At 42.8% G+C, this 15,805-nt stretch overlaps 1 protein-coding gene across 1 annotated transcript in view; it reads left to right on the plus strand.

Moving 5' to 3' along the window:
• LOC308527944 (uncharacterized protein) overlaps window positions 1-15,805 on the plus strand; it is a gene marked incomplete at its 5' end in the record, with an annotated part of 291,900 nt that overhangs the window by 4,147 nt on the left and 271,948 nt on the right. The window lies entirely within an intron of this gene.

A 15,805-nucleotide genomic window follows, 5' to 3' on the forward strand; every position in this document is an offset into this window, starting at 1 on the left:
CCTTAGTCACAGCTGAGTCTGGTGGAGGTAGAACGTCATCTTGACCAATGTGATGGTCAGCCAGACTGGGGACCTCAGTCCTCTCTCAAGGAGTCTAGTGATGGAAGGATGCAGGCTGGGAGAGAAGCCTGACTTACTGAAGTTAATTACTGCTGGTGGAGATGGGAATAAATGCATATCTCTCAGAGCAGAGGGGGAAGAAAGATGGCTCTGCCCCAAACAAAGGAATTAATAATTGTGTCAAAGTCTGATCTTTTCTGCTTTTTCTTATTATGGTATTTCACAAATGAGGAAACTGAGGCTCATTAAATAACTAGTGTGTATTGGAATTCACATGCAAAAAAGTTCGCTCTCAATATTAAAACCATTCTGCAAGTGGAAAGTTCTTTAAAATGTTTATAAATTGGATTATATGTTTAATTGACAATCTCTCATAAGACATGGAATTCATTTTATACTCTTTGGGTCATTCTCTTCCAGAAAACAGACACAATAATGGTGGTTGTTACCATTTCTGGAGAATAGCAGGGCCCATTAAACTCAGCTGAGGCTTGGCCAAGGAGGGGAAGCATGAATTCCTTGCATACTTGGATAACTCACAAACCTCACTGAAGCCTTTAACCCAGATTTTCATTCTGCTTCCTTTCTGCTCCCCTCAAAGTCTGATACCTGAGTTGCAGTTTTTAAAAGACAGCTTTATTCAGGTATAATTGACAAATATATGGAGCATATTTAAAATATATAATTTGGTAAGTTTTGACATATGTATACCCTCTTGAAATCATCACTACAATCAAATGAATAAATCCATCATCCTCAAGTTTTCTAATGTCCCTTTAAACTTTTTCCCCATCCCTCTTTGCCTCTCACACCTAAGCAACCACTGATCCATTTTCTGTCATGATAGGTTCATTTGCATTTTCTAAAGTTTTATGTAAGTAGAATCAGACAGTATGTATTATTTTGGTTGGGGGTGTCTAGTTTCTTATACTTAGCATCATTATCTTGACATTCATCCACGTTGTTCTGTGTATCAATAGTTCATTCCTTTTTAGTTGTTTTGCTGAATGTATTCCATTATGTGGATGTACTGCAATTTGTTTATTCACTTACCTGTTGATGGACATTTGCATTGCATCTACTTTTGGGCTGTTACCAGTGAAGCTACTATGAACAGTGTATACAAACAACTGTTTATATGGACATACAGGAATGGGCAAAAGTAGATTTACAGTTGTTTGTATGTAAAAAAAGACATGCAGGTTATGATTATTGCAGTAGCTTTATTGGAATGTCACAATGCAACTGTAAGCCTACTTTTGTGAACCCTGTATATTTCCATTTTTTTCTGGGGTAAAAATCTAGAGGTGGAATGATTGGATCTCATGGTAGATGTATGTTTAACTTTGTAAGAAACTGCTGAATTGCTTTCCAGAGTGGTTGTACTATTTTACGTTCCCATTAGGAGTGTGTTCAAGTTCCATTTCCTCCATAACCTCACCAGCACTTGGTATGTCAATCATTTTTAATTTAAGCTGTTCTAATAGGTATGTAGTCATATCTTGTTGTGGTTTGAATTTTCCTAGTGAGTAATGAAGTTGAGCATCGTTTTATGTGCTTATTTGCCATCTGTGTATCTTTTTTGGTGAGGTGTCTGTTCAGATCTTTGTTCCATTAAAAAATTGGGTAGTGCCTGGCCAGAGTGGCTCAGTTGGTTGAGTGTCTACCTGTGCACCAAAGGGCTGCTGGTTTGATTCCTGGTCAGGGCACATACCTGAGTTGTGGATTCGATCCCTGGTTGGGGCACATACAGAAGGCAACCAATCAATGTTTTTCTCTCTCTCCCTTCCTCCCTCCCTCTCTCTAAGCATGTCCTAGGGCAGGGGTGGGCAACCCCTGGCACACGTGCCAAACATGGCACGCCAGTAACTTTTGCTGGCATGCAAAACCTTCTCTTATAATATTCCATTTACAATTTTTGTGAACATTTGAATGACTTGAATGTTAAATTACAAGGAACTGGCAAGACACTTGATGTTATGTTTGGTTACATAAAGGCTTTTGAAAAGAAACTGGAAGTCTTTAAGAGGGATGTGGATGGTGAGAGATTTAGAAATTTCCCAAACCTCAAGAGGCACATCAAAGACCTCCCAAAAGATGACAGAACAGACTGTCAAAACCTTCAAAAGCAGTTTTTAAACATCATCGAGTCAACTATTAAGCAGTTCTTCTCAAGATTTGTGAAATTCAGAGAACTGGAAGAGACAGCAAAATTCATGAGGTTTCCAGACAGCATGAAACTAGAGGAACTGCACTTACAAATGTTTTCATGGGTAGACATGGCTGACTTTGAAATGCAGTTGATTGAATTTCAGAGTAGCTCAATTTGGAAGCAGAAATTTATTGACCTTAGAGTTGACTTGGAAAGCATTGAAAAAAAGCGATTAGAGACAGGAGTACCGGAGAGAAGTGTCGAAACGAACTATTGAGGACTTGGAATGCCATTCCAGAAAATTTTTCCTGTTTAAAACACTTTGCAACAGCATTGCTCTCCATGTTTTCATCCACATACGCTTATGAATCTTTGTTCTCAGTGATGAATTTTGTTAAGTCTCCTAATAGGAGTAGCCTGACGGGTGAAAGTAATAGCTCGTGCATATCTCTGAAGGTCACGAAATATAAACCTGATGTAAAATCTCTGTCATCAGTGATGCAGCAGCAAAAGTCCCACTGATAATATCAAACGGAGTCATAAAGTTTTCTGTCGGGCTATCAGTGTACATGTATATATGTTCTCAAAAAATTAGGGTTGGCACGCAGAAGAATTTTGAGTCAGACATTTTTCTGGTTTTGGCACGCACTCATGAAAAGGTTGCCCACCCCTGTCCTAGGGTAAGGATTAAAAAAAAAGTTGGGTTGTTTGTTTTTAGAGTTCTTTATATTTTCTGGAAACAAGGTCTTTATCAGATATAGGCTTTACAAAGATTTTCTTCCAGTATGTGGCTTCCCCCACCCCCTTTCTCTTAACAGTACATTTTGAAGAACATAAGTTTTAAATTTTAATTAAGTTCAAACTATCTTTTTTATGGTTGTGTTTTTAGTGTAATTTCTAAGAAATCTTTACCTACTCTAGGCTCACAAAGATCTTTTCCTGTGTTCTTCTAGAATTTTTCTTGTTTAGGCTGTATATTTAGGTCTATGATACATTTTGAGTTAATTTTTAAAAAATTTACCATATCCACTATTTAAATTTTTTTAAAAAAATATATTTTATTGATTTTTCACAGAGAGGAAGGGAGAGAGATAGAGAGTCAGAAACATCGATGTGAGAGATACACCGATCAGCTGCCTCCTGCACATCTCCTACTGGGGATGTGCCCGCAACCCAGGTACATGCCCTTGACCGGAATCGAACCTGGGACCTTTCAGTCCGCAGGCCGACGCTCTATCCATTGAGCCAAACCGGTTTTGGCCACTATTTAAAATTTTTTTAAAAATTTATTGATTTGAGAGAGCAAAACATCAATTTGTTGTTCCACTTATTTATGCATTCATTGGTTGATTCTTATATGTGCCCTGACCTGGGATCAAACTTTCAACCTTGGCATATAGGGACAACACTCTAATCAACTGAGCTACCTGGCCAGGGCTTGAATTTATTTTTTAAATATATATTTTTATTGATTTCAGAGAAGAAAGGAGAGGGAGAGAGAGATCGAAGCATCAATGATAGGAATCATTGGTAGGCTGCCTCCTGCACACCCCTTACGGGGGATCGAGCCTGCAACCCAGGCATGTACCCTTGACTGGAATTGAACCGGGACCCTTCAGTCCCCAGGTTGACTTTCTATCCACTGAGCTAAACTGGCTAGGGCTAATTTTAATTTATGGGCTACAACATTGATCCAAGTTCATATTTGTTACAAATGAATAATCAGTTGTTCAGCAACATTTGTTGAAAGGCTATTCTTTTCCACTGTGTTGCCTTTGTACTTCTGTCCAAAAATCAGTTGTGCATTATCATTTATAAACATTTTATTTAATATTTATTTGTTCTCAATTGTATGTTACACAGTGTTCTACTATTGGAGATATACATCAGTAAGTGTTCTTAGGTTGCAAAGACTAGAGACCAGATATTACTAACTTAAAATAAGAAATTTATTAGAAGGATGCAAAGTATAACAGAATTAAAGAAAATGCTGAAAGCCCGGCCGGTGTGGCTCAATCGTTGAGCGTCACCTATGAACCAGGAGGTCACAGTTTGATTCCCGGTCAGGGCACATACCTGAGTTGCAGGCTCAATCCCTAGTGTGGGGCGTGCAGGAGGCAGCTGATCAATGATTCTCTCTCATCATTGATGTTTCTACCTGTTTCTCCTTCTCCCTTATTCTCTGAAATCAGTAAAAATATATTAAGAAAAAAAGAAAAAGAAAAAGCTGAATCAGGTTTCAGCTACCTTGGTTGATCAGAAGTGAGGTAGTTCCCCAATAGGCAATGGAACCCTATTGACAGAAGAAGAGGGAATGATGCTGGGCAGATATTGCATAACAGTGCTTCCCAACATTTTTTATATCCACACATAATAGTCAGAATTGGGCAGTGTGAGGGTAAACTGATGGAGATTATGAGCTGTCTCTATAGGGTGTGGTGAAAAATATTGTTACATTTTCTTTTATTATATAATTATAAGAAAAAGGCAAAGTATGAGGGAGATATGAAATATTGAATTTATATACAATCTATTAAAAATTTGATGAGAAATTTGAGCTAGTTTTCATGATATGATTTTTATTTCAAAATTTTATTCAAACCTGCCTAACATATACAGTGTCCCAAAAAATGTATACACATTTTTATTTTATTTAGTTAAAAAATATATTTTTATTAACTTCAGAGAAGAAGGAAGAGAGCTAGAAACATCAATGATGAGAGAGAATCATTGATTGCCTCCTGCACACAACTTGGGCATGTACCCTGACCAGGAATTGAACCATGACCTCCTGTTTCATAGTTTGATGTTCAACCACTGAGCCACACCAGCTGGGCTGTATACATATTTTTAATAATTATGAATTCCAATGGGTTAAATCTGAAAAGAAAGAAACATCAATTGAGCTATGGGCTGTTAAAGTGTATAAACATTGTTTGGGACACCATGTATATAAGAAAAGTGTATCTATATATATAAAAGTGTAAGTGACCAAATGACCGGTCCACTGGTCGCTATGACATGCACTGACCATCAGGGGACAGATGCTGGGCTCACGGCTGGCGAGACGCTGGGTTCACGGCTGGCGAGTGCAGTGGCGGAGCAGCAGCAAGCCTACTGGGTGGTGGTGGCAGGCACAGTGCGGCCAGGATTAGCAGGAGCAGTGTGGCACCTGGCCCAGGCTCAGGCTCCTCCCCAGCTGCCTGCCATTTCACACACTACTACATCCCTTGGGGGATGTTAGACTGCTGGTTTCGGCTGATCCCTGCAGTCCATGCTGAGGGACCCCACTGGTGCATGAATCCATGCACCAGACCTCTAGTACAGTGATGGCGAACCTATGACACGCGTGTCAGAGGTGACATGCGAACTCATTTTTTTGGTTGATTTTTCTTTGTTAAATGGCATTTAAATATATAAAATAAATATCCAAAATATAAATCTTTGTTTTACTATGGTTGCAAATATCAAAAAATTTCTATATGTGACACGGCACCAGAGTTAAGTTAGGGTTTTTCAAAATGCTGGCACGCCAAGCTCAAAAGGTTCGCCATCACTGATCTAGTATATAATAATTATGCATGTATCTTGATGAATTTTCAAAAAATTTCACTTGTGTGTTCTACTTATGTATATTTGTATAACAAATCACCCCTAAACTTATTGGCTTAAAATAGCAGTATTTATTTTGCTTATGAATTTGCAGTTTGGTCAGAGCTTGGCTGGAATAATTTGAAGGCTGGAGGCTGGAATTATTGGAAGTCTCCTTCACTTACAGGTTTGCTTATTGATGCTACCTATTGACTGGACTTTAGCTGCCTATGTGACCAGAATACCTTCATGTGATTCCTTAACTTTTTCATCAATGGTGTTTGGGTACCAAGGGTGAATATCCAAAGAAAGAGAGCCAGTAGAAGCTCTAGTGCCTTATCTTTTATATTTTAAGACATATATTTTTATTGATTTCAGAGAGGAAGGGAGAGGGAGAGAGAGATAGAAACATCAATGATGATGAGAGAATCATCAGTTGGCTGCCTCCTGCTCGCCCCACACTGGGGATTGAACCTGCAACCTGGGCATATGCCCTGACTGGGAATCGAAACATGACCTCCTGGTTCATAGGTTGACACTCAGCCACTGAGCCACGCCAGCTGAGATGTAGTGCCTTTTCTAACCTAACATTGGAAATCATGTAATGTCAGCTCCAGTGCTTTCTGTATCGTGGAGGTGAGCCACTAAGGCTATCCAATATTCAAGGGGAAGGAATTGGACTTCACCTTCTGATGGGAGAAGTGTCAAAGGATCTGTCAACATGTTTTTTTTTTAAAATTTTATTTTATTGTTTAAAGTATTACAGATCGTAGTACATATGTCTTCTTTTTTTCCCCCCCATTGACCTTCCCCTGGCCTCCCCTACTCCCCGGCACATGTCCCCTCCCCCTCCCCCCCCATGTTTTTAAACCACCACACTTATGTAATCAACTCACTGTTCAAGAAGCAGAACATTACCAATATTCCAACCTCACATTCCTATCATTACCTGCTGCCCCAAGTGTAACCACTATCCTTATTTCTAGTAGTATAGATTGCCTATTTTTGTACTTTATGGAAATGAATCATGCAAAATGTACCTTTTGTGTCTAGCTTTTTTTCTCTCAGCATTGGTTGTGAGATTCATCTATGTTGCTCCATGTAGATTGTTCTTATTACTGTTTAGTATTCTATTTTGTAAATAGCACATAATGTTTTTTGTCCTATTTATTGTTGATAGGCATTTGGGCAGTTTCTAGTTTTTGGCTAATATGAGAGATTCTGATTTGAAATTCTAGTCCATGTGTTATGTTACTTATGTATGTTGAGAAAATGTGTAGGAGTGAAATTACTGGGTTTAGGGTATGCATATATTCAATTTTAGTAGATACTGTTGAACAGTTTTCCAAACTCTGCCACCTGGTAATTTTGAACATGGTTTCTTAATACTAGGTTTTATGCTTGAAAAGGGTACACAAAATCTCTTCAAAATGTATTAATAATGTGCTCCTCAGATTCTGGATAGTTATTATTGACAGACAAGGCTGGGCTCAGCTATCTCTGTTGACCGGAATGTGGCTTCTTCAGCGTGGTGTCTTCTCACATGGTGACTCAGATTTGTAAGAGCAAGTATGCCAGTGAACAAAGCAAATTCTGCATGGCCTTTTTGATCTAACCCCAGAAGTCTAGCCCAGTTTTTGCATGATAAATGAATTCTCCATTGCATTTCTTCAATTCACAGAATTGTCATTAATCAGAATTTAGATAATTTGATTTTTAAAAATTGTATTCTAAATCTAATATCTGTTTCACTAACAAGTGTTAAGATTGAAATTCTTTGTTATAATGAGAATGGGTTTACAATAAATTCAAATTTTCATATAAATACTTAATAGTAATGTTTTTCTTTAAACATACATTGATGTTGATCTGTTTAATTTTAATAAGTAATTTTAGGACTCATATTATTATTAGTGAACTATTTTTACTATCACTTTTCCAATGTTGAATTTGTGCTTTGAATCTGTAAACTTTGTTGGTTGGTGTTAAAAGAGGTCCAGATTGTACCCCAAGGTTTAATAAAATGGGTACCCTGGGGTAGTAAGAGTGCCTGAAAAGATGAGAGGAGGATACCTGAACTTGGAGACAGAGAGGCTGTTTGAAGAGGCCATCTTACAAATACAACCAGCTTATCGTGACCCCTCAAAGAGAGACATGGGAAATAAAAACTCCGAGTTCATTCCCTTCCTCCCTTTGAAACTATGATGTGTTGTTAATACTTATACTATTGTACTATTTGAAAGTGGCACCTTTTCTATCTCCCTTGCTTCATTGGTTGACAGTATTGCCAATTTCTATCCTGGTTGATAAAATGAGTGTTCTGCAATTGATTAAGGTCAGATCCATTTTATTAACTCCTGTTTTTTTTTTTTTTGGTGTGGTTGCCATATATTTTTAATGTTATGTGGGAACTTAGGAAATAAAAAAATATCCTTTTTATTTATCTACATGTTTACCATTTCTGGTGCTCTTCATTCTTTGGTGTAGATCAAAGTTTCCATGTGGTATCATTTCACTTCAGCCTGAAGAACTTCCCTTAATGTTTTCTGTAGTACAGATCGGCTATGTTGTTTTAAAAAATGGCTGTACATTTTTTTACCTTTTCCCTACTGCCCCCTCCTCTTGAATCTGGGTAGGCTAGCAATTTCTTTGACCTGTGATATATAGCAGAAATGAAACACTATGACTTTCTGAAGCTAGTTACTAAAAGACCATGAAATTTGTACTTTATTCATTAGAACACTTGTTCTTAGAGCTCTGAGTCACCTTGTGAGAAAACTTACCAGTCTGGTGAGGCCACATTCTGGTCAACAGAGGCAGCTGAGCCAAGCAGTCTAGTCACTCTTTCCATGGCGTCAGATATGTGAGTGAAGCTGTCTTGAACCCTACTAAGCTTCTCATTCACCAGGTGAATACCACGGAGTGACTTCCTTTGATGCCATAAGGAGTGGAAAGATAACCTAGCCAAAACCTGCCTAAGTTCATGATTCTCTTAATTGTGAGATATAATGAAATCATTGATTTAAGCAATTATTTTTTGAAGTATTTACACAACATTAGGTAAGTGGAACAAAATTGGGGGTGCTGTTGTAAAAAACCTAAAATGTGGCATTGGCTTTGCAACAAGATGTCAGGCAGAAGTGGAAAGGACTTTGAGAAGACTTAGTAGAATCCTCACATCCATGGAGGAAGGTGTCAATGAGGACTTAAAGGAAAGTAAGGAAAATTTTATTGGAAGATGATGGAGGATCTTGTTGTGTAATGACACATGCTTTAGAAAATTTTATATTGCCAAAACCGGTTTGGCTCAGTGGATAGAGCATCGGCCTGCGGACTGAAAGGTCCCAGGTTTGATTCCGGTCAAGGGCATGTACCTGGGTTGCAGGCACATCCCCAGTAGGAGATGTGCAGGAGGCGGCTGATCGATGTTTCTCTCCCATCGATGTTTCTAGCTCTCTATCTTTCTCCCTTCCTCTCTGTAAAAAATCAATAAAATATATTTTAAAAAAGAAAATTTTATAATATGTAGAATTATGTATTTAATGAACTGATGAAGCCTGCTTAGGAGATTTCAAGATAGAATGTTGAAAGGGTCAACTGGTTTTTGCTTGGTTTTGAACTGTGAATCATGAAGTATGGCTAGACAAAGCTATACGAGAGGAGGAACTATTCAATTTCACACAGAATTTAGAGGAACAAGATCTGAAAATGAAACTATTTTTCATCCTTAGTTTCTCCCAGCAGAACATACTCAAAGTAAAGTACTACCTCAGGACAAAGATAAAATCTAAGGCCCTGTTAGAAAAGCATGGATTCAAGGTAGAAATGAAGCCAAGGTTTATAAAACTTTCTGTTAAGAGTTCAGAAACAGATAAAAGGGCTTGTAAGGTTCTTAAAGAGTTATAGTATAGACTCTCTCACTTAAAAACTACAGTTTCTAAGAATCTTTAGGACATTGCCCCACAGCAACCTCACAGGTAGCCCAAGGTAGAAAAGGATTTATTTAGAAGGAATTTGTGGATATGACTTTTATCTACGGAATAGGATATAAATTGATACACAAAAAATCCATGACATTTATACAGTAATTATATAAGCTTGGATTTAAGTCCCCCATCCCACCCCCAAAACCAAAACAAAGACTGTATGAAATAAAGAGAGACTTTTGGACTTTTAACCATCTGTGGGCAGGAAGCAGGCTGAGTAGGCTACACAGCTTCAGAAATGGTATAGTTCTGACTGACAGAGGAATGGTGGCATGAGAGATCCCCTTGAGCTCCTTCCCTGAAATTTCAACAAGTTAACCAACTATAATTCAATAAAGAATTCCCTGCTCAACACAGAGGCACACCTGAGAGACCTGCATATTGAAACATCTAAAGGTGGGCAACCAGGAATAAACGGGCAAACAGGAAGGGTGGAAGGCTCAGATGGACCACAGATGCAGCCCTGCAGCCAGGAGCTCGTGGCTCAGCCTGGAGAGGGGAGGAAGCTGGTGGTAGCAGGCACTTCACTTAGGAAGGACAGAGCTGCAGGGGGCAGTCAGCAGGGCAAGTGGATGGAACAGTGACTAAGGAAACAGATAACTGACAGACCCTCCTTCCCCACCTCCCCACCTCCCCACCTCCCTGTCTCCTACTTCCCTCACCACCTGCGCCCCCCCCCCCCTCCTCCTTTCCTCTCTCCCTCACTGCCCCTCCGCTGGTCACCTGCCATGTTCTGTGCTGCCCCCTGGTGGTCAGCGCACATCATAGTGATCAGTCGAACTCCCGGTCTCCTGGTCAAACTCCTGAGGGGACAATTTGCATATTAGCCTTTTATATATATAGACTAGAGGCCTGGTGCACAAAAATTTGTGCACTTGGGGGGGGGGAAGAGGGGGTCCCTCAGCCCGGCCTGTGCCCTCTCGCAGTCTGGGACCCCTCGGGAGATAACGACCTGCTGGCTTAGGCCTGCTCCTGGGTGGCAGAGGGCAGGCCCAATCCCTTGGTGCAGCCCCTGGTCGAGCTCAGAGCAGGGCCGATTGGGGAGTTGGAGCACCGCCCCCTGTCATGCACAGAGCAGGGCAGATCGGGAGGTTGCGATGCCACCCTCGGTCACTCTCAGGGTAGGGCCGATTGGGGGGTTGGGGCACCACCTCCTGTCACACTCAAGGCAGGGTCGATGGGGAGGTTGCGGCGCCACCCCTGTCACGCACAGAGCAGGGCCAATCAGGGGGTTGGGGCACTGCTCCCTGTCACGCACAGAGCAGGGCCCATCAGGGGGGTTGGGGCTCTGTACCCTGTCACGCACAGAGCAGGGCCAATCAGGGGGTTGGGGAACTCCCCCCTGTCACTCACAGAGTAGGGCAGATAGGGGAGTTGGGGCACCGTCCCCTGTCACACACAGAGCAGGGCGGATCAGGGGGTTGGGGTGCCGCCCTCTATTACCCACAGAGCAGGGCCAATCAGGAGGTTGGGGCTCTGCCACTGTCACACTCAGGGCAGGGCTGATGGGGAGGTTATGGCTCTACCCCGTCACACACAGAGCAGGGCCTGTGGGGAGGGGTTGGGGTGCTGCACCCAGTCACACACAGAGCAGGGCCGATCAGGGGGTTGGGGAACTCCCCCCATCAGGCACAGAGCAGGGCTGATCAGGGGGTTGGGGTGCCTTCCCCTGTCACAAACAGAGCAGGGTGGATAGGGAGGTTGTGGCCCCGCCCCCTGTCAAACACAGAGCCGTAGGGTGATCAGGGGGTTTGGGCGCTGCCCCCTGTCACACTGATCCCTGTGCTGGGAGGCCTCACAGTTCTGCTGATCCCGGTGCTGGGAGGCATATTAACCTTTTACTATATAGGATAGAGGCCTGGTGCATGGGTGGGGGCCAGCTGGTTTGCCCTGAAGGGTGTCCTGGATCAGGGTGGGGGTCCCTACTGGGGTGCCTGGCCAGTCTGGGTGAGGGGATGATGGCTGTTTGCAGCTGGTCACACACCCTTCAGGGTGGGGGTCCCCACTGGGGTGCCTGGCCAGTCAGGGTGAGGGGCTGAGGGCTGTTTTCAGGCTGGAGGGTGACTGAAGCTCCCAACCGCTCCTTTTTTTCTTTTTTTTTTTTTTTTATTCTGGGCCAGCTTTAGCTCTGGCTCCAGCTCTGAGGCCTCTGCTGCTGAAAGCAGGTATCTGGTTTGTTTGGGTTCTATAATGGAAACACTGTATCAACTCCAGCTCTGAGATCCCGGCTGGCTGAAAGCAGGTTTCTGGGGTTTTGTTTAGCTTCTATATTTGTAACAATGTTTCAAACTGCAAGCTCAGAGGCCAGCAGCGGCAGGCGGGGAACATTGCAGTCCTCCGTCACTGAAGCAAGCAAGCCTCATGTTAGCTTCAAGCTGCCTGGCTGCCGGCCACCATCTTGGCTGGCAGTAAATTTGCATATCGCCCTGATTAGCCAATGGGAAGGGTAGCGGATATACAGCTAATTACCATGTTTCTCTTTTATTAGATAGGATACCATGATGGACAATGTAGATGAAATATTCCTAGAAAAATACAATGTTCCAAAACTGAATCAGGAAGAATCAGAAACCTGAATAGGCCAATAACAAATGATGAAATTCAAGCACTGATAAACAAAACAAAACAAAACAAAACAAAAACACCTCCAAGCAAAGAAAAGCCCTGGTCCAGATGTCTTCACAGGGGAGTTTTAGCAGACATTCAAAGAACTAACACTCATCCTCCTCAAACTATTCCAAGAAATCCAAGAGGAAGGAACACTTCCAAGTTCTTTTTATGAGGCCAGCATTACCCTAATTCCAAAATCAGATAAAGACACTACAAGGGAAGAGAATTACAGGCCAATATCCCTGGTGAACATAGATGCTAAAATCCTCAAAAAATATTAGCAAATTGGATCCAGCAATATATTAAAAAAAGATCATACACCATGACAAGTGTGATTTATTTTAGGGATGCACATCTGGCACAATATTTGTGAATCAATAAACACGATACATCACATAAACAAGTTGAAAGACAAAAATCACACTATCATAACAATAGATGCAGAAAAAGCATTAGACAAAATCCAACACCCGTCTAATCTAATAAAAGAGAAACATGCAAATTGACCGCACCCCCGCTACACCCCAAGCCACACCCACCAGCCAATCAGAGCGACTATATGCAAATTAACCCAACCAAGATGGCGGCTGACAGCCACAGAGCTGGAGCAAGCAGGAGGCTTGGTTGACTCAGCAATGGAGGAAGCCAAGCTTCCCGCCTGCTCTGGTCAGCTGTTGCCTCTGCTCACGGCAACAAAGTTTCAATTATAGAAGAAAAACAAATCCCAGATACCTGCTTCCAGCCATCTCCACTGGGAGCTTGGGTGGCTGTGGGCCGTGGCCAGCCTAAAAAAATCCCTCCGCCCCTCATCCAGGCTGGCCAGGCACTCCAGCGGGGACCCCTACCCGAAAGGGGCTGTGGCCAGCCTTCAAACAGCCATCAGCCCCTCACCCAGGCTGGCCACACCCTCATGGGGTGAGGGTCCCCACTGAGGGGCTTGGCTAGTCTGCAAACAGCCACCAGCCGCTCACCCAGACTGGCCACACCCTCATGGGCTGAGGGTCCTGCTGGGGGCTTGGCCAGCCTGCAAACAGCCATCAGCCCCGCACCCAGGCTGGCCAGGCACCCCAGTGGAGACCCCCACACTGAAGAGGCTATGTTCTGCCTGCAAACATCCATCAGCCCCCACCCAGGCTGTCCAGGCACCCCAGCAGGGACCCCCACCCTGAAGGGGCTGTGGCCAGCCTGAAAACAGCCATCAGCCCCTCACCCAGGGTGGCCAGGCACCCCACAGGGACCCCCACCCTGAAGGGGCTGTGGCCAGCCTGCAAACATCCATCAGCCCCTCACCCAGGCTGGCTAGGCACCCCAGCAGGACCCCCACTGTGATCTGGGACACCCTTCAGGGCAAACCAGCCGGCCCCACCCATGCACCAGGCCTCTATCCTATAATAAAAGGGTAATATGCAAATTGACCCTAAGAGCAGAATGACTGGGAATGACTGGTCACTATGACACACACTGACCACCAGGGAGCAGACGCTCAATGCAGGAGCTGCCTCCTGGTGGCCAGTGTGCTCCCACAGGGGGAACTCTGCTCAGCCACAAGCCAGGCTGCCAGCTGCCAGTACAGTGGTGGTGGGGGGAGCCTCTCCTGCCTCCTCAGCAGTGCTAAGGATGTCCAACTGCAGTTTAAGCCTGCTCCCCGCTGGCAAGTGGACATCCCCTGAGGGCTCCTGGGCTGCCAGAGGGTTGTCTGACTGCCAGCTTAGGCCTGGTCCCCCTGGGGAGCGGGCCTAAGCCAGGTGGTGGTCATCCCCTGAGGGGTCTCAGACTGCGAGGGGCACAGGCCGGGCTTAGGGACCCCCCCCCCCCCCGAGTGCACAAAGTTTTATGCACCGGACATCTAGTTTTTGATAAAAACTGTCAGTAAAATGGGAATAGAGGGATCATACCTCAACATAATAAAGACCTTATATGGCTTACCTGCAGCCAAAATCATACCCAATGGGCAAACCTAAAACCATTACCCCTAAGAACAGAAACAAGACAGGGATGTCCATTTTCATAACTCTTACTTGAGATAGTATTGGAAGTCTTAGTCACAGTGATCAGAAAAGAAGAAAACATAAAAGGCATCAAAATTGGAAAGGAGGAAGTAAAACTGTCATTATTGGCAGATGACATTATATTGTTCATATAAAACCCTAAAGACTCCACCAAAAAACTACTGGATTTAATAAATGAATTCAGCAATGTAGTAGGCTACAAAATTAACACACAGAAATTGAAGGCATTTTTATACACCAATGATGAATTCTCAGAAAGAGAAACTAAAAAAACAATCCCATTTACCATTGCAACAAAAAAATTAAGATACTTAGGAATAAATTTCATCAAGGAGGTGAAAGACTTGTACTCGGAAAATGACAGTACATTGAAAAAGAGATAGAGGAAGATATAAACTAGTGGAAGAATATCCAGTGTCTATGGCTTGGTAAAATTAACATCATTAAATTTTCTATACTACCCAAAGCAATCTACAGATACAATGCAATCCCTATTCAAATACCAGTAACATATTTCACAGATCTAGAACAAATACTACATAAATTTATATGGAACCAAAAAGGACCCTGAATAGCTGCAGCAATCTTGAGAAAGAAGAACAAGGTTGGAGGAATCACAATACCAAATATCAAGTTATACTACAAAGCCATTGTAATCAAAACTGGCACAAGAACAATCATATAAATCAATAGAACAGAACAGAGACCCCAGAAATCCACTCAAGCTACTATGTTCAATTAATATTTGACAAAGGAGGCACGAGCATACAATGGAGACAAGACAGTCTCTTCAACAAATGGTGTTGGGAAAACTGAACAGACACATGCAAAAAGATGAAACTAGACCACCAACTTACACCATACACTAGAATAAACTAAAAATGGATAAAAGATTTAAATGTATGTCGTGAAACTATAAAAATCTTAGAAGAAACCATAGGCAGCAAAATCTCAGATATCTCTCATAGCAATATGTTTGCCAATATATCTCCTAGGGCAAGGGATTCTACAGAGAAAATAAACAAATGGGACTATCGTATATAATAAAAGCCTAATATGCTAAGTGTCCAGTCGTCTGTTCAACCAGTCAAAGCATAATATGCTAATGATATGCTAAGGCTGTTCAACCATTCGCTATAATGTGCACTGACCACCAGGGGGCAGATAATCGACTGATCAGCCAGTCACTATGACATGCACTGACCACCAGGGAGCAGTCAACTGGTCGACCAGTTGCTATGATGTGCACTGACCACCAGGGGGCAGACGCTCTGACTGGTAGGTTAGCTTGCTGTTGGGGTCCAGCTGATCAGGACTGAGAGAGACGGGCCGGACATGCCCTGGAGCCCTCCCTGGCTGGCCAACCTCAGGCATCACTTCCCGGCCCCAATTGTGCA

Source organism: Myotis nattereri, assembly GCF_964212035.1.
Source record: "Myotis nattereri genome assembly, chromosome: 1".
Taxonomy (NCBI): Eukaryota; Metazoa; Chordata; class Mammalia; order Chiroptera; family Vespertilionidae; genus Myotis; species Myotis nattereri.